General features: G+C 45.0%; 1 protein-coding gene across 4 annotated transcripts in view; it reads right to left on the bottom strand.

The window, feature by feature from the left end:
• Positions 1 to 7,482, bottom strand: part of OSBPL3 (oxysterol binding protein like 3) — a 161,163-nt gene extending 153,681 nt beyond the window's left edge. For all 4 annotated transcript variants that reach the window (XM_037041278.1, XM_037041280.1, XM_037041279.1 and 1 more), the window contains exon 1: positions 7,164 to 7,482. The gene's annotated coding sequence lies outside the window, so the exon portion shown is untranslated. The remainder of the gene's footprint in view (positions 1 to 7,163) is intronic.
• Between the last annotated feature and the right edge of the window lie 11,749 nt (positions 7,483 to 19,231).

Raw genomic sequence — 19,231 nt, 5'->3', positions numbered from 1 at the left:
TCGTGCTGCTTTTCCATTCATTATAGAAGAACTGCTATTTCAGTGGATTTTTCACATAGATGAAGTCCAGGAACGACACCAGAAGACTACAGCCTGCCTGCTAAAAGCTCCTACAACGAATCATTTTTCAGGTAATCAATACTTCCCAGTCTCTCCATATAAGAGAAATCATTTGCAGGAAATATTTCACTCCAGATTTTTTGAAAATTTCAGATGTCTTAGATATTTTTAACTCATTACAAAGGAATCCAGGCATATACAAAAGTGCGGAGCAGCAGCGTCCAGCAGAAATGTATCAGGGGCTACATATATAATTGAAATTTTTTTAAAGTAGCCAGTTAAAAAGGGTAAAAAGAAACAGGTGGAATGAATTTTAGTTATGTATTATGATATATCCAAAATATTATCATTTCAACATGTAAACAAAAAGTTATTGAGATAACTTTACATTCTTTTTTGTACAAAACTCGGTGTGGATTTTACACTCACAGTAACTCTCAATACGGATTAGCCACAGATGAGTGCTCAGTAGCCACATGTGGCCAATGGCACCCCAGCGCGCAGCAGACGCCATGAAAAATGGCATTAGAAACCCCATGAACTCGTCACCTCGCTTTAGTAATCATTAATTAACCAAAAGCCTGGCTACTTCTGTACTCCTTCCAATCCCCGGGTTATTTTGAAGCAGATACTAGAAATCACAGCATTTCATCCATGTTCAAATTTCCTTATCTCATAATTTTTTTAAACAGTTGTTTTGTTCAAATCGGGATCTAAGCAATCAACTAGAAGGATCTCTTTCTAATGACTGTTTTTATGACACCAATGTAATGGGAGTTACACTTTCAGTGAAGTGCTTTATTTGTTCAGCTGCTCATTAAACATCTATCTTGTGCCAGGCACTTTTCTAGCACCAAGAAACAACAAAGAACAAGACTAAAAAAAAATTCCCGTTTAGCTGCTGAGTGCACATTAGGATTGTCTGGGGAAGCTTTAAAAAACACCAGTTCTACCCTTGGCCTGGTAGCTCACTTGGTTAGAGCATCGTCCCCATACACCAAGGTTGAGGTTTGGTCCTGGGTCAGGGCACATACAAGAATGGACCCATGAGTGCATCAATAAGTGGAGCAACGAACTTATGTTCCTCTCGTTCCTCTCTCTCTCTCTTTCTCTCTCTCTCTCTCTCTGACCTCACTCTCTCCCTCCTTCCCTATCTCCCTTCCTTCCTCCTTCTTCCTCTCCGTCTCTTTCTCCCTCTCTCACTTAAAAAAAAACCTACTAGTTCCATTAACTGGCAAATAAATAAAACATGGTGTATATATATATATATATATATATACACATACATACAATGGGGTTTATTATTAGGCAACAAAAAATGAAGTGCTGATTCATGCCACATTCATCTAGATTAAGGAAGAATCTGAAACACAACATGCTAGATGAAAGACCACATACTACATTATTCCACTTACATGAAACGTACAGAATTGGCAAATCCACTCATATGTGATGTAGATTAATAGTTGAGGAGTGAAGGAGGAGACTGCCAATTAGTGCAAATTTCTTTCTGCACTTTCTCAAAGTGATGAAATTCACTTCTACAATTAATTTCTAAATGTTCTAAAATTAATTATGGTGATGGTTGCACAACTGTGAATATACCAAAAGTATACTTTAAATGGGTGAATTGTATGAAATGTGAAGTATACCTCAATAAAACTGTTATTGCCCTGGCGGGTATAGCTCAGTGGATTGAGCATGGGCCTGTGAACCACACAATCGCAGTTCAATTCCCAGTCAGGGCACGTGCCTGGGTTGCAGGCCAGTTCCCAGCAGGGAACTCACGAGAGGCAACCATACATTGATGTTTCTCTCCTTCTCTCCTTCCCTTCCTCTCTAAAGATAAATAAATAAAATCTTTAAAAAAGAGTTTTAAAAAAACTGTTATTAAAAAAGAAATAAGTGGATAAAATACAGCCCATTCACAGAGTGGAGTACTCTCCAGCTACAATATAGACTGAGAAAACACCTTTAAAAAAGAAAACAATTTCAGTGACCAACCCTCCTTACCACAATCACTTACCTGATCCAGAAACTGTGGGAGCAGGGCCTTGGCAGGGAATATTTTAAAAAGATCCCTAAGTGAGCCCTGGTCAGGTGGCTCAATTGGTTTGAGGATCGTCCCATACATCAAAGGGTTGTGGGTTTGATCCCCAGTCAGGGCACATACCTAGGTTATGGATTCAGTCCCCTGGTCTGGGCACAAACAGGAGGCAAACAATTCAATGCGTCTCTCTCACATCAATGTTTTTCTCCCTCTCTCTTTCCCTTCCTCTTTGAAATCAATAAACATGCCCTCGAGTAAGGACTTTTAAGAAAAGACCCCTGAGTGATGTAAGCCAGGTGAGAGTCAGTGGTTTCAGGAAAGATTCAGTCAAGTGACCTACAATTGCAAATGAGTATGACAGCCACTCCCTGTAACACGGATGGCCACAGGGTTCCATGAGCATTCTCCAAGCCCGCAGAAGAGGGCTTTCTATGAGTGACATCCATGCTGAAATGTGCTGAATGAGTGGGAATTAGCCAGGGGAATATAGGGGAAGAGGATAACGTTATAAGAATAAAAGATATGCAAACCCTGGGAGGGCAGAGCACCTGACGCATGGCCTGGGAGCAGGGCAGCCTGCTGACCTTAGTTCACACACTGAACAATGAGCTAAGAGAAGAGCTTATTCATAGAGGATCTGGTAACTCAGGTATAAAATGTAAAATATTCAGTGATCAATAAAATATCGACAAAAATGTATTTTCAATTCCGTAAGTTTTAATATTTATAATAACATTACCATGTGTATGAAAACAACAGTGCATATGAGATGCAAGATATTTGCTCTACAATGTTTGCTTTGTGTATGGGGTTGAGATCTTGCAATATCTCCAAGGTGAAAACAATCACAAAAGGTAGTTTCCATGGACTTGAATAACTAGGAATTTTATTGCTTCATCATAAATTGCTGAAGGCACTACAGTACTGTGGATCAAAAAGTAGGAAAAAAATGCCACATTCTAGTTACTTTTTCACAGAATATTCTAAGAAAATATAACCAAATATAATTGTTTCATACTCTCTTTTTTCATTGAGCACCTATTTATTATGGATAGAATACCAGGCTTAATGATGTGAGGGATAGAAACAGGAGGGATACATATCAGCCCTGCCTTCAGGGCATTTAAAATATAGAAAGAAAGGTAGTACATTTGCATATATAACTAAGCCAGGAGGCACTGCCAGGGCGGGGTGGGGGAGATGAGAAATGAATAAAGTGCTGAAGGAAAGAAGGAATCAAACATAAGAAACTGAACTGGGAACTCACTTTTTTTTAATGCCCTAAGAGATTGAGTTCAGAAAGATTATGCTGGTGAAAGTAGCTTCTGAAGGTTCAGCCTTGAAAGACAGGGGTTTTCACCAAGAGACACAGTGAATGAGCACTCTAGGCAACAGGAGTGCATGAGCAAAAGGCAAAATGTTCTGTTGCTGCACCAGGTTCAGGATGCTGGTGCACGGGGTGGAGTGAAGATGGGCTGAAGGCGACTTGGAGTCCAGGCTGCCACATCGGGCCTTTTGGCTAAGCAGTCTACACTTCAGTGAAGAGAGAGAGAGCACCTGTGGTCTGAGTGTCTGTTGCACCTTGGATTTGCGTGAAGCCGTTGCAAACTTAACTTTTCCTAATTAAGTTTGGAAACTGGGGTACAAATGACAGTGCCAGCTCGGGTGTTGTTGCTCTTGATGAGTAAATGCAATAATTCACGGACAGCACTTAGGACAGTCCCTGGAATAGAAAGCTCAGCAGCAGCTGCTACTGTTATTATTACCATTATTAACTATATCAGCCTCTCACAAATGTTTAAAGCATTTACCGGGCTGTGATACGAAGAGACTGAGGGAGGAAAATCCACCTGTGAGCAACGTGAGGCCAGAGTACAAAGTCTCCAAGACCCTGAGCTAAGATGGTACAGAGGCAACGGGAGGACATGGGTGTGAGAGATAATGAGGAGGACAGAGACAAGAGTTGGGGTGAGCATAAATCTGGTATGAACAGCAGGGATTTGGAAGTCAAGAAGGTTTCCAGAGGAGAGGGCTAAAAAGCTGGTGAGAAAGACATACACAAGATAGGAATTCACAGGGAACTATAAGCAGCTCTCTGTTATACATGGAAGGCATGTTCAACCTAACAGCTTCCGTCTCCCATAGTGTCCCATACTCCCGTCACTTCTGTGGGCATTCCAGGTGGGAGCATTTTCCTGCCCTCCCCCCAGGACTACTGAAATGAAATTAACAATTAAGAAAATATAGTTCTAGCCCTGACTGGTATAGCTCAGTGGATTGAGCGTTGGCCTGTGAGCCAAAGCATGGCCAGTTCGATTCTCAGTCAGGGCACACACCTGGGTTGCAGGCCAGGTCTCCAGTAGGGGGTGCGTGAGAGGCAACCATACACTGATGTTTCACTCCCTCTCTAGCTCTCTCCCCTCCCCTCTCTCTAAAAAAATAAAATAATAAATAAATAAATGAATGGTTGCTGAGAGGCATGTTACAAATAAAACTGGATTATCCAGACCCTCACACAGGGAAAAACACTATACTACCCCCTAAAACTAGAATGGAAGTAGAAGAATAGAGGAGTCTCTAATTCCTTCCCATCCCCTATTTTGCTACTAGATCTTCAGGAAGTGACCACTACACTCTTATCTAACTTCTTGCTTCAGTTTCACTACAAGAGTACAAGAAGTTGAACCTCAGTTACTTTACTAAAAGATTGCTGCAGGAGCTTTTGGGATTCATAGCAGTCTCTAACTCTCGATTCCACATATGGGACCAGAGGCACCAGCTGGATGTTCCCAGCACTTTCCTTAAGAGGCACAAAGCATTACTGTGTTCAGAGTTCATTTATCACAGCAGGCAAAACCCATAGGGTTTCTGTTTAGATTCAGGTGGAAGTAAATTTAAATTTAGGTGAAAGGAGAATTTCCTTTCCTCCTATATTAAAGTCCCTCAACTAGCAGGCCCACAAACCATTAACTCAACCACAAAAATCAATGGCAGTAGGAGTCTCAATAATTTAGAAAGTAATACAACAGAAACTCGATATTGGCAGCAGAAAGTTTATGGCCCAAATTCTGTTGGTTTAATACGTTGTATCAATTGGACTCTACAATAATGAAGTAACCTTTAATTAAGTAGTGTGAGCAGGACACATTTCTATGCAGTGGAAGGAGCTAAATATTTGGAGTCAGAAGGGCTATTAACAAAATCTAGCTCAGCAGTAGACTGTCCATCTGGCAAGTCCCTGAGGCTAGGGTGCAGTTTCTTCATCTGCAAAATGGAGATGACCTCACAACACTGGTGAAGATTAAATAAGATAATATGGGCTTATGGCAGTCTCGAACTACCCGGCCATACTATATGGACGTAGTAACTATTATTGAAAGATATTGTAGTATCTTTCAATAATAGTTGACTATTAACTATTAGTGAGACTATATCTGAATGAGAAAACCACAAATCTTTTTTTGGCTAAACAGTAGCTTATGTTACAAATAAAGCTCAATATCTGTGGTCTGTAATGGTGGAAAACACATTGCAGTTTCTTGGAAGAGGCCCAGAACAATAGAAGAAAAAATGGGCTGGAATTCTAGTTCTGCCAGGATCATCCTAGGAAATTTACCTGGTGGAGCCTCAGTTTCCCACCTGGTTAAAAATATCTAGCAAACAAAACCACTGTAATGTTTAATGAGGTAATCTATACAAAGTTCCTAATACATATCTGGTTCTTAGTAGGTACTCAACCAAGAGAAGTTATTGGTACTTAATTTTCTCCGATAAAAAAAAGATGCACGTGAAAATCACCAGTCCTCATATTTTAAAGAGGTTTTCATCATTCAGTAAATATTTCTTGCACACCTACTGTGTGTGTTCAGCACTGTTGCTGACATTGAAGACGGTGATGAACAAGATGATAAGATCACTGCTTTCCTGGAACCTCCATTCTACTGGCAGAAAGCACGTGATAGAGAGCCCAAGGAGATAATTTCAGAGAGAGCTGAGCCCTGTGAGGAGTGTGGAACAAGGTGGTGTGCTGGCAACTCGGAGGAGGGGCTTGAGCTTGAGTGCATTTCAGCCCAGGCCTGCTTGACCGGTCTCCTCTGGCCAGAAGGAAGACCTCACCTTGTATGGTGATGCTTGGGGGTCGGTGATCAGAAGTCAGATCTAGGCTTTCACCTGTTTGTGGAAGGACCTCCTTTGCGCCTGCAACTTAAAATACTTCTAAATGCCCCATTCCGTAGTCAAACCCTGAGGGTCAGTCCAACACCTGGGGGACCTTATGTACCTCAACGCAGTTCCCAGACATCTAACGCAACAACTTCATAGTACCGTCAGCTCAGAGTCCAGACTCAGGAGACTGGTAATTTATGAGATGGAGGAGGGGGGGTACAAGTTTGCAGAAGGCGGTTGGCAAGTTTCATTACCGAAGTGGGACAGCACGTCCAGGGTTAAGAAGAAGTATCTGTACGATCTAAGACAATATCCAGAACACTAGGAAGCCCAGAGGGGCGAGTGCCCTCAGACCCCAGCCTGGGCACGGTTAGGTGGAGCAGGCCCAGCGAAGAGGAGAAAGAGCCGGGTGCCTGCAAAGCCAGCCTCACCCAGGTCCCCCAGCCGCGCCCCATCCCACGGATGTGGTAAAGCTTCGCGCTCAGTCCAATTAAACGGGTTTCCTGTGACCTCCTGCCCCAGTGCCACAACCCTGCACAGCCCCTGCTAAGCATCCTTTGGCACCGAGACCCAGGCCCCCGAGCTCCACGCCTTCACGCCCTCGATCCCAGCCGAACCATCCCTCTAAGGACAGAGTTCTGGGGTGGGCAGCACTAGAACCCTACGTCCAAAGAGACTGTCACCAGCACCGAGGACGATCTCCCTGGCTCGGGGCTGCCCCTCTGGCAGCTTGGTTCTTCTTCGGCTACAGGAGTCTGACTCCGGTCCTACGAAGACTGGTCTTCCCTGCTCCGAAATCGCAGCCCTGGCAAGCCAGCGCTGCCGCCGCCGCCACCGCAGGGCCCCCACCACACCCCAGCACCAATCTGGCAGGCGTCCGGGCGCTTACCTGCGGGCTCTGCAACAGGGAACGCTGCCTTCTTCCCCAGTGCAGGGCTCCAACGTTCGTCCACAGAACCGGGAGTAGGCAAACCCGGTTTCTTCCGTCCCCCGGAAACGTGTGTTTGACAGTTCCCTCACCAGCTGCAGGAGACCGGGGCGAGGATGGCCACTCGAGGGCCGACAGAGGGGTTCGAGACCGCACTGCGAACTGATTGCCTTGCGCTGTGGCCCCTTGGCCCGGCAGGGCTCTCGGGCTCGAGGGCGCTGTGATAGAGCCGCCGCCGCTTCCCAGGACTTTGCCCAGAACTTCTCGGCACTCGCCACCCAGCGATTAGCAGAAGGGAATAAACTAGGAGGAGGAGCCTGAGCCCGCCATGGGGGCGGAGCCACGTGCGGAGGGCGGGGAAGACGGGAGGGGCCGAAGAGTGACCCACACGCTCACCAATCAGGAGTCGGCTCCGGGGAAGTGGGTGGGGTGATACACTTGGAAAAAGCGTGTGGATTCCATGACGCAGTCAAGGGAGTTGGGCCGCTGGGTTCCCGACAGGTGGGGAGGGCGGAGGGAGGTGAGAGCTGCGGCGGGGCCTGAGAAGGGGCTTCCAGCGGCCCAGCAGCTATCTGTGCGCTGTAAATGCTCCATAAATATTTGTCGAGTGGCCTTTCCGGGCTAAGGAAGGAGGAGAACTCTGAGGGCGGTGCGGGAGGGCTGGTTAAGGAGGAGCTTGCAGGGGACATCGTGGTCGAACTGGCAAAGAGGACTGGACCTTTTGACGAAGTCAGACCGAGGCAAAGGGGTCGAGAACGGAGGAGAGTAGGTGGTGACGGGAAGACTGCGGGCATGGGATGGCGAAGGACAGATTCGGCGTGGGGCCCTGGCCCTAGACTGTGACCCTGACACGCAGAGGCAGTGATGCAGATTCCGTGCAGCGGGCCTGGGAGACAACCTGCGGGGAGTGCGGTGGTTTTGTTCCATGCAGTTCTCGTGCGGGGGGCGGGGGGGGGGGCGGAAAGAAAGCTTCAAAGTTAAAATGCAGGAGCTCTTTAAAAGACGGTAAAGGTAAAGTCCACCTAACTCGACTGCCCACTCACTCCTAGGCCTCTTTGGATCCTAGTGTGAAAGCAAGACAACTGATCACCTTGGAGTCAGTTTGGAGACAGCGAACCTGTCGGGTGCCGCACGTGGCGGGAGGGGCGGTTGTGGGCGTGCGGCAAACCTGTCCGGTGGCGCAGGTGTGTATCCCAAGCAGCTGTAGGCGCGCAGCGGGGATGATGACACACCCAGTTCCTGCTCTCAGGGAGCTTATATTTTAGTGGGAAGACAGACCATAAACAAAGAACCCACACAGATGTAACAAACGAGAAAATGCTGATGAACTGTGAGCACTGGGGTAATGGCTAAGCGGAGCTTTCAAAAACGACGATTTGTGTGATAGGGAGGCGCCCCAAGGGCCTCTCGGCGGAGGTGGCTACTACGCAGATTCCTGAAAGGAACTGGTCTCGGGAAGAGCATTCCAGGCCGAGGAAAAGGCAGATGCAAGGTAAACTGCCTCACCGAGCTGAACAATGAGTGTGGCTCGCCCGCCAGGCTCACTGGATTGCAGTAGGAGATGCGGAATGTTAAATTCCAGTGCCACCTGCGGTGGCCGACGCATTTCCAGTTTCCCACCTGACCCCAAATTAAGCTGTCTGAGTCTCTTGCCAGAGCCATACTATTCGCATTTCATTCACCGCGCTAGATTCTCGGCTTCCGGAACCATCCCCGTCGCCGGGTGTCTGGGGCTGTTTAGGATCTGGCAAGCGGCGAGCGAGGGAGGGAGGATCCCAACCAGCTGCACAGCGAACCCGCTCGCTGTCATGCTGCCCACGTCCGTATACAGGGAACCTTACCGGAGAAGATTTAAAATCTAACGACTTGGAGGTTCTTAAGTCAGCCCCTCCCCCCATCGTCACCTGAGGAACGCCGGGTGGACGGACAGGTCCGGCAGGCCCTGACCATTCATTCCAAATTCCAGGAAGCACCGTGCCCACATCCAGCCTGGATTGCTCAGCCGTTGTTTTCCGGCCTTTCTCGCATTTTTCAGTAATTCCCCTCTGAGAAAGAAGCTCGTTTTTCCTCCCCCTCTTCCCTCAAACTCTCGGATGTCTTTTTCTTTTCTCTAACTCCCACCCCCACCCTGCTATATTAGCACTGTTTTCTTTGCAGGAGATGAGCCTCACATCCTAAAGGAAGTTATTTGTGTAGGGCTTTATTGTTGAAACTAGCATTCAGTTCTTGGCTTCTTCAATTTCTTCCAGCTAACCAAGTTTTTGCACATATATATTTTTTCTATTTGTACTTGAGGCAGTCAGCTGGACAGGATGAGAAAGTTATTCATATTCAGATTGTACCTTACCTCCTAGAAAAAGAGGAATCATACTGTGTTTTAATAGTTTCATTTCCTCTTCTGCTAAATAAACTTCCAGGCTTACTAGCTCCTAAAACAAAAGAAAAAAATTAAAGTTGAATCCCATGCAGAGCTAATTATTCTGGGGAAAAAAGCTTGTCAATGTCCTAAAATTAGTTTTCTCCTCAGAATTTTATGTTAAAGCAAGGATCTGTATGTTTACTCCAGCGAGATCAATGGCTCTCTCTGTACTAAGAGTTTCTAAAGACCCTCTTCTTTGAACTATTGAACAAATACAAATACTTTTTTTATCTATGAAGAAACACCCATCATGTTGGATATTTTTCAGAGTTGGCTGTATGTTCTTAGCTTCTGAAATCTGTAATATGTAAGCATGTGTTTAAAGAGTTTATGTGTTTTGACAGCAAAGGAAGCTGACGAGAATGGAGTTTTGTGGAAGGGGAACTCCAGGGGCCTCCAGAATCAGGCTACCTGGGTTCCTGTCCTGGGAGCTTCCTAATTCTGAGAACACTTGTCCTTGTCTGTGAAATGGAGACAGTAGTTGTACTTACTGAGCCACAGGAAGAGTTTCATCATCGGTCTGAAAATGACTTTCATGTGGCCTAACTCCAAATTCTCAAACTCAACACTATTGATATTTCGGGGCCGATACACCTTTTTCTGGGTGCTGTTCTGCGCAGTTAGCAGCATCTCTGGCCTCTAGCCAATAGATTCAAGGAACACCCTCTCCTTCCCACAACCCAAAAGTCTCTGGACATTGCCAGAAGTCTCCAGGAGGGCAAAATTGCACCTGGCTGGACCATTAGCATGGTGCCTCCAGATTAGGAGGCAGTATAGGTAGGGAAGTTCTTAAAGATAAGGATTCCCAGAGTGTGACCTCTGGGCAAAAATTTGCTTCCCTAAACCTCATCTGCAAAATGGGAATCAAATAACGCTAACTCCTTTAAAACTGATTAAGGATTAAATAAATATGTCCATGTGAAAGCAACTTGAACAGTACCTGGCACAAAGTAAGCTTAAGACATGAGCTTCTGTTCTCATTTTCTTCCTGTGAAATGAAGGTAATGGACTAGATCTGGGATGACATATCTTGGCTTATTTGCTGCTACTCCCCTCCCTGCCTCATACCAGGTAACACTATTAACGCCATCTTTCCACTGAGCCCAAAGAGGCAGTCAGAGTCCTTCTAAACACAGAGCTTTAGGAAGCAGATACCAATGGGTCAGCATGTGAAATGATGCTGAATTAGCATGTTGAGGCTATATAAGCTTTAAGACATGTTAAAATTAAGATCTTAAATCATCATAAGATCAGAGCTGAAATCTTCTGGAATGGTGACTAAAAGGCAATGTGATGAGAGGAACTATGATTCTTCACTTCCTCAATCCCTTTTCTGAGGAAGGGGAGAGTTCCAGGATTCACCTAGGATCACAGAGCCTAGGAGAGATTAGAGGCTGAGTCTCCTACCATCTTTGTGTCGCTCCTGCCACCAATGGGACCCGGAGAAAACACTTGTCTGAAGCAGTGATGCAACCTTCTCCATCCTGTGCACTCCCACTCACTTTCTTTCCCCTTCTCTTCTCTCTGGAAAATGAATCAAAGTATATTTAGTTGCATATCAACACCTTGTTAGCATACTTTCAAAAGTGTTAGTCCTCATGACTCAGGACTGCGCAGGCTTCCACCAACTCCCTCATTAAGTACAGACTGACTTCCTCCTTTGTGTGAGGGATGATTCTCAGCAGGCACTTTAAGAGACCCAAAGATGAATCAGCGGGTGTCCCTGCCCTCAGTGTTTTTACAGTTGCATACATTGGGCAGATCAGACACGGACATAAATAACTACAATGCAAGCTTTAAAAATGGGAAAATGTCCTAAGAAAGGCACCAAAAATGTGTTCAGGGAACAGAAAAATTATTTGGGGAATTAGGAGCAGAGTGTCACTTCCTGCGTGTCTTTGTTGACATTTTTAACTTTTTGATCAAAAATTCTTATTTGTCACAATAAAGTGGTCCTTGTAGAGGAAGTTGCAACATGGTTAAGCTTCCTGGTTTAGACACAGCTCCTGCTTAAAAGTGCGTATTATCAGTGCAACTAATAGTGACAGTTTAGTCTAACTGATAGTTGTTTTTTCATTAGACATTTAAATTTCTGGGAGGCTCTAGAGGAAGATCGTTCACCTTCAGTGACAATAGGCTACCTTTCTCCCAGGCATTTGAAAGAACCAGAATTTTTGCATGTTAGACTGGGAGAACACAGGGCAGCTGTAAACAAGGAACATACGCGGTGCGGGGACACCAATGCCATACACTTTAAACTGTGGATCTGTATTTCCTTCAGGATGGAACCACCTCAGAAGTCAGGCTGAGCACCCCGTTATCTTTCAGGCACTGTCTCCACAGCACATGGACATCCTCCAGTACTGTTTGAGCTAAATCCTAAGGACTATAATAAGAGTCCACAGGTATTCAGCATTTATGTGCCAGGCACTACCAAGCTGGGCTGCCAAGATTACTGCCACTTCTGCCACTACCAGGAGGCCCCCTGTCAGACCAGAAAGACTTGGCCAGACCACTCCGACCACACCCTCCTGGTACAAGCCCCACCAATAAAGCATGCACCTTGAACCCCGTTTTTCCTTTATTACCTCATTTGCAAATTCATGCCTTCCATGCATGCATCTGATGGATGCATTCCAAATCCCATCTGCAAATCTAACTGCAAGGAAGGCTGGGAAAGGAGATTTTCAGCTTTGCAGAGAGGCACATTAGAAGGGCGCTGGGTTAGGGGTTCAGTGAGCCAAGCAACAGCATGCACTATCTATCTTTCTCTCCAAATCTCCAACAAGTGTGTTGGCAGAAAAAGGTTTTATATGTTATATATCCTCTTTGGTGTGTTTCATTTTTCATAGAGCAACCAGAAGGCTTGGTCTTTCGCCAGCCCCCCTCAACTCCCATCTCAGGCCCCCCCAGCAACACCATTGCACAGTTCCAGCCACCATCATTTCTTGCCTGAAATGCGGTAGCAGATTTCTGACCAGTTCCCTGAAATCCACTCTTGCTCTCCGGGAGGGCATTCTCCACTCTGCGCCAGAGTGATTTTTTTAAAACCCAAATCTAAAACTAAAACCTGTCCACAGCTTCCCATTGCTCTCAGGAAAAAGACAAAACTACTTACATAATTTTCAAGTGATCCGGTGTCCACCAGCTTCCTCTCCTGCTGCAGCGCCCCTCCCTCTCACCCTTTTCTTTCACACCCACCTGCTTCCAGGACTTTGCTGCTTCTGCCTGACGTGGAGCACTCTCTGGAATACGCTTCTGCTTAAAACATGCTGTTCTTTTCTGTTCATTTAATTAATGCTGACTCATCCTTTACGTGTCATTCTATTGTCACCCTTGACTTTCATGATTAGGTCAAGTCCGTCTATCTTATGCTCTTGTTAGAGAGTGTGTGTGGGTGGGTGTATATGTTGGTAGCACCCATCACAGTTGCAATTACATGTACTTTTGTGATTTTTCTGATTAACTTCTGACTAACTGGATTATAGGTTCAAAAAGCAAGGGCCTATAATCCAGTTTGTAATCTCCCAAGGACTGTCTCAATGCCCAGCAGCTTGTGGCTCTTCAAATGTTTGTTGGGTAAATAAAGGGAATCCCAAAAAAATGACCTTTATTGATGGTAGTGGGGGTGGGAGTGGAGACCATGCAGATGATCTTGCAGATGAATTGACAGAAAGATGCCATGTCCTTAAGTTATCACTTTGCCAGGGTCATAAGTTGACTGGTTTTTATTTTACCCTTTTTTCCCCTTTAACAAGTTTCCCTGTTCCTTAGAATGCCCGAATCCCATCAAAAGGAACTTCAGAGGAGGGCTTCCCTCCGCTGCCTTGCTGTAGCCCAATTCCCAGAGATCTTTGCCCATTTCTAGAAATGAAAAGTAGGAATCCTTAACGGGCGTATATTTTCACCTTTGTGTTAACCTCTTCGCATCTGCCGCGGTTGTGGGGCCTTGAGTCACGTGGCTTTCGTCACGGCAGGGCGCTGCTCACTGGCCCTTCACTCCATTCCCCTGTCCACCAGCAGCAGCTCTGACTGTCACGCTCCGGTGAAACCAGCGCTTCGGGGAAGGAAACGTAACGGTCTTGCTCTGGCCTTTAGAGACTCTTAATGTACTGGACTGAAGGTCTGGAACGAAATATAAATTCTTCTGTGAAGAATATGTGCTTGGAATGAGGCATAGCGATACCTCGAGTTCCCGCTTTTCCTCAGAGTGGGGAGACTTGCTGGGACTGCAAAACGGAGGAACGAGAGCAAGTCTGTTTGCTCTACATCGTTATTTCTCGCAAAAACTACTTTATAACAAAAGTAATATAAGTAAATGCCTGGCCACCATGCTGTACACCTGAAAGTAATATGATATTGAATATCAACTGTCATTGACAAAAGCATTTAAAGGGAATAAAATTGCCTATAATTTTACCTCCAAACAACCCTAGCTTACACTATTATTAGTCATTGTGTTCTTCTAGTGTTTTTTCATGCAATTGTAATTTCTAAGTAAATACAAACTTAAATTGTGCTATATGTTTTCCTAATTGCTGCTTTATACTCATCAACAGAATATTGTGAATCCTTTAATTATCATGAAGACTAAAAAACCCTAACTATGTATGATGTCAACTCAACTTATACCATAACAGATATGACTGAGTTTTGGAAGACTCCAGACAACTAGGTTTAAATACCCCCTTTCCATTTAGTAGTTGTTTCATCTTCATCTTGGGCAGTATTCCCATCACAGGCTGCTCCACTTGCCTGGGTCCCAGTGTGAGAACGAGGAAGATGAAGGAGCCTCAACCCAGCCTAGCTGAAGGGCATTCTCAGCACAAGTGAGAAATAAACTTTTGTTGTTACATCACTGAAATTTTGGAATAGCTACTGTAGGTGTATCTTAACCCATTCTTACTGATGACAGCAAGGAAAATGCAGAACATGGACATTGAGAATGCGACCAAGAGTTTATCCGCTTTCATTCCTAAATGGAAAGTAAACCCCGTGTGAATCTAGAAGTGAGTGACACAATGCTCCTGACAATGAAATATGTCAAAGGCGTCCCCATGGCCTAATTCAGAGCGGCTCCCCTTCCAACTCTCCAAACACCATCCACAGCATCGCAACCCTTCGCCAGAGCTCACTGCATTTGTTCTGAATCTTCCCTCCTCTGGCCCATCTCTCCCCACTTACTATTAATTTTTCATACAGGTGACTCCCTGGTACATTGCTGTGATGGATCCTGGCCTGCCGAATCTGTGTATGTTGTGGCTGCTAGAGAACAAATACACGTGGACTATAGAAGTCCTGTGGAGAAAAAGGGGCGGCATGGCCACTCTCTGAGAGAGAGAGAGAGAGAGAGAGGGCCAGAGGCCTTGGCCACTGCCTGGACAGGCTTTTATTGCTTCTGGGTACGTTACATGGAGGGTAGTCCTCACTTACTATGCACAGGTTCCCTGCAGGTGATTACCTTTTACAGATAACAAAGGAAAGAATGTTGCTAATTCCTTTAATCAAAGGGTGTTGCAGACTAAGGGGAAAAGTGGTTGAACCGGTCACACTCCATACTTGAGAGGTTTAGCTCAGACTTTAGGGTTTAGCCCTTGCTGACTCAGTTCAGGGTGAGGGAGTTTTAGCAAAAAGCAATTCTCAAAGCAGCCTAGGTACAATGCAGGCCTGATTCCCCATGGGAAAACCTCTCCATGGGCACTGTCATGCATGCCACTCGCTCCCCACTGGTTTTCCACATGAGTGCTGAGCTACATTTCCACGCCATGGGAAACGGTTCCCTATACATTGCTTCTTCTTCATAAGCCCAGTCACTTCTCAAGGATAATACCTCAACCCCTATATAAGGTCCCATCTGATCTTCCAGCATCCACTCAAATCTACTGCGCTCAGAAGTGTCAGCATGCTCTTCTCCATTTGCCATGTTCATCACACCATTCTTCTTGAGCAAAAGCACTCCAAGGCCCCTATTGTATGACTTGTCCTCTGCAAATTCATAGCTCACTACTTTTAAGAAGATACTGTGTTGCAGGTCCCTATAAGGCCGTGCTTATTTTCCACACCTAATGCTAAGTGCTGATGGAAGTTTGTCAGTGTGGTACCCACTTGCCTTCTCACCTAGAAAATACTAACCATAGTTTCACTGTTAACCTTTCACTTACTCAGGGTCACTATTTTTTACATTAATTATTGAAGTGATACAATGATGACCTCAAGAATTATTAAGAAATGTAAAGTCATCTGCCTTGATGGAAATGAACTCTTGATGCGTTTTTAGTTATATATATATATTTTAAAGCCCTGCTGGGGTGGCTCAGTTTGGTGACTGAGTGCCAGCCTGCAAACTGAAGGGTCACCAGTTCAATTCCCAGTCAGGGCACATGCCCAGGTTTCAGTCCAGGTCCCCAGCTGGGGGTGTGTGAGAGCCAACCAATTACCGAATCTCTCACATATTGATGTTTCTCTCTCTCTTTCTCCCTCCCTTCCCCTCTCTCTAAAAATAAATAAATAAAATATTTAAAAAATAAAATAATAAAACAATAGTAACAAGAATTTATGGAACTTTAACTATGTCCCAGGCACTATTCTAAATGTCCACCCCTCATTTAACCCTAACAACCCTGCAAGGTAGGTACCAACATCATCTGCATTGCAGGGATGAGCAACCGAGTTGACAAGAGTTGGGGAATGCACAGAGTTTCTCTTTCTAGCAGCATCACTCATAACAACAGCTCTAAGGAGGGAACAACCCAAATGTCTGCCAGCTGGTGAGTGGGTAAACAAACCACGGAATACCTATACAAAGGAATACTATTTAACCATAAAATGGATTAAAGTGCTGATAATGTGCTACAACGTGGATGAAACTTGAAGAAACCTTATGATGAGTGAAAGAAGCCATTCACAAAGACCTCATATTGTATGATTCCATTTGTCTGAAATGTCCAGAATAGGTAAATCCATACAGACAGAGTGCAGGTCTGTGGTTGTTGGGCTAGGGGCAGGGGAGGATGAAGAGAAGCTGCTTAATGAGTATGGGGTTACTTTGGAGTAATGGGAATGTCTCAGAACTACACAGAGGGGTGGTTCACAACACTGAATATTGCAAATGCCACTGAACTGCTCACTTTAAAATGGTTAATTTTATGTGAATTTCACCTCAATGAATTATTTGATTTTCTAAAAGTCAGGGGAGAGGGAAAGAGAAATCAAGATTTTAAAAATGCTGCCCAGACAATCAAGTCATAAAAGAAAAACATTATTTTCCCAAGAAAGGTATTGTAACCACTGAGAGTAGTGTAGTGTTCATGGAGGCCAAAGCCTGATTTTTTGTGTGTGTGTGTGTATAGTAAGTTTAAGTGCACTCTAGGCAAGGACCAAAGTAGCAGAGCCATGGGGACTTTGTGACATCCTTTTTGACTGTACAGAGATCTTATGAATGGTTCCTCTCTCTCCCGAGGTCCCTGCATCCTCTGGCCCAGGGCTATGAGCACAGGTTCCCATTTATTGCAGCTGGGTCCGCCCTCCTGACTAATGCAGCTGTAGTCAGCTCTCTGCCCATTCTTTGGCAAAAGCAAAAGAGTCTCACAACAGCCAGCAGCATTCTGGAGCTGTCATTTTCAAACTTGGACTGCAGAGAATTGCCCAAGATGCCCGGATCCACCCAGCTCTGGGTATTGTGGGCTCTGCCACTGACAGGGGGAAATGGGAGAAGCATGAGCCTCCCATTAGCATACCAGACCCCACACCATTGGGCTCCTGGGTACTCTGGGAATGATCCAGTTGGTAAACTGCACTGAGAAATTCCAGGGCTTGGGTGCAGAGTTCCTAATTCTCAAACACCGAGATGGGAGACTCATTCCTAAGAAGCCTGAGAACCACAGACCTGTTAGAAATCGAGTCAGCACGTGACTCTCTGAGTTTCCGCAGCACCATGGGCTTCCTGCACACTCATTACTCATTATTCATTTTTGTTTCCCTTTCCTAAAGTGCTTTTTTGTTATTCTCTAAAATGACATCTTTCTAAAGTTTTCTCCAGGGACTGCCTTCAAGCTTCAGATAACAGCATTTGTATATATGTATTTCTGCACTACCTATCACCACAGTAAGAAAGGCCTGGCCTAAAGTCTTCAAAAGCACTTTGAATTGCCCTTGAAGTTATGAACTGAAATTGAGTGTCAATGTTTTAGGAGGAAAAACACTTTTTCTAATTAATGTCAGCTGCTTGGTCCCTGCTTCTAGCTCTCTCATGGTGCACTCAGGAAAGTCTTCTACAATAAAAGTAAAAAAGGCCTCCCACTTGTTCAATGGCCTTCTAAGCCAGAAAATTATTTTTTATATAGTAAATTACTTTCTATCTATAGTACTCCCAAATGGAGTGCAATCACTTGAATAACTTAAAAGTTGCAATGATGTCAGCACCATGTTTTTGTAGGCATTTAGCTTAAAGAGGCTTTTCTTTCTACTACCAGCTGCTCTTCTGTCCAAGGCACCCCAAGAGCACCTCCACATTGCAGGATCCTCTAGGCGGATGCGCAGACTCGGCACACCATCAGACCCCTGGCTGTGAGTCATTCCAGCAAGGGATGCAAAGCAAAACCAAAAAAGCGAAGAGGCACATGGGCAACATCGGGAGGGGGGAAGCCAGGCACTCATTTCCGAGTCCTTCCCTGTGGAGGCACACAGGGCAGGACACGCTTAATTTCTCTAGCAACAAGTGTTATGACAACATCTGAGAAACAATGGGAAGTGCTGCCACCCAGGGAGCCTAAGTGTTCCAGGTTTTCAGTGGGGGCTGATCCCACGGGCACTCTCTTTCCAGCACATACTGGAACTCCAGGCTCCCAGAAAGAAGACAGGTGTTCAGCACAAACCACCTCATTCCCACAAACCCTTTAGGCACAGCAAGCCACTTAGCAGCTGAGGAATTGTGGGAACCTCCCTCCATCTGAGTGCACAGATGCCAGGACACATCAGTGAGGCTTTGGGCAATCAAATAATGACTCCACGTATTTGCAATTTTTTTAAAGAGCCTTACTCTTCACGACATATATTATCTTTTTTTTTTACAATTTTTTTTTCATTTTTTAAATTTAATTATTTTTCAAGTACAGTTTTCTGTTTATTACTCCCATCCCATCCCACCCCCGTGCTCCTCCCCTCGCGCCCATTTCCACCCTTCTAGGTTGTTGTCCATGTATCCTTTATATATGTTCCTCTAAATCCCTCCCTTATTTCCCCTGAAATTCCCTCCCCTCTCCCCTTTGGTCACTGTCAGCCTGTTCTCTATTTCAGTGTCTTTGGTTACATTTTGCTTGCTTGTTTGTTTTGTTGTTTAGATTCCTGTTAAAGGTGAGATCATATGGTATTTGTCCTTCAACACCTGGCTTATTTCACTCAGCATAATGCTTTCCAGTTCCATCCATGATGTTGCAAAAGGTAGGAGCTCCTTCTTTCTTTCTGCAGCATAAAATTCCATTGTGTATATGTACCATAGTTTTTTGATCCATTCATTTACTGACGGGCACCTAGGTTGCTTCCAACTCTTGGCTATTGTAAATTGTGCTGCTATGAACATTGGGGTGCATAGGTTCTTTGGGATTGGTGTTTT

This window comes from Sturnira hondurensis, unplaced genomic scaffold (assembly GCF_014824575.4).
Source record: "Sturnira hondurensis isolate 20B ecotype Veracruz unplaced genomic scaffold, ASM1482457v3 Scaffold0002840, whole genome shotgun sequence".
NCBI lineage: Eukaryota > Metazoa > Chordata > Mammalia > Chiroptera > Phyllostomidae > Sturnira > Sturnira hondurensis.
This window is presented reverse-complemented; position numbering and strand designations above follow the sequence as displayed.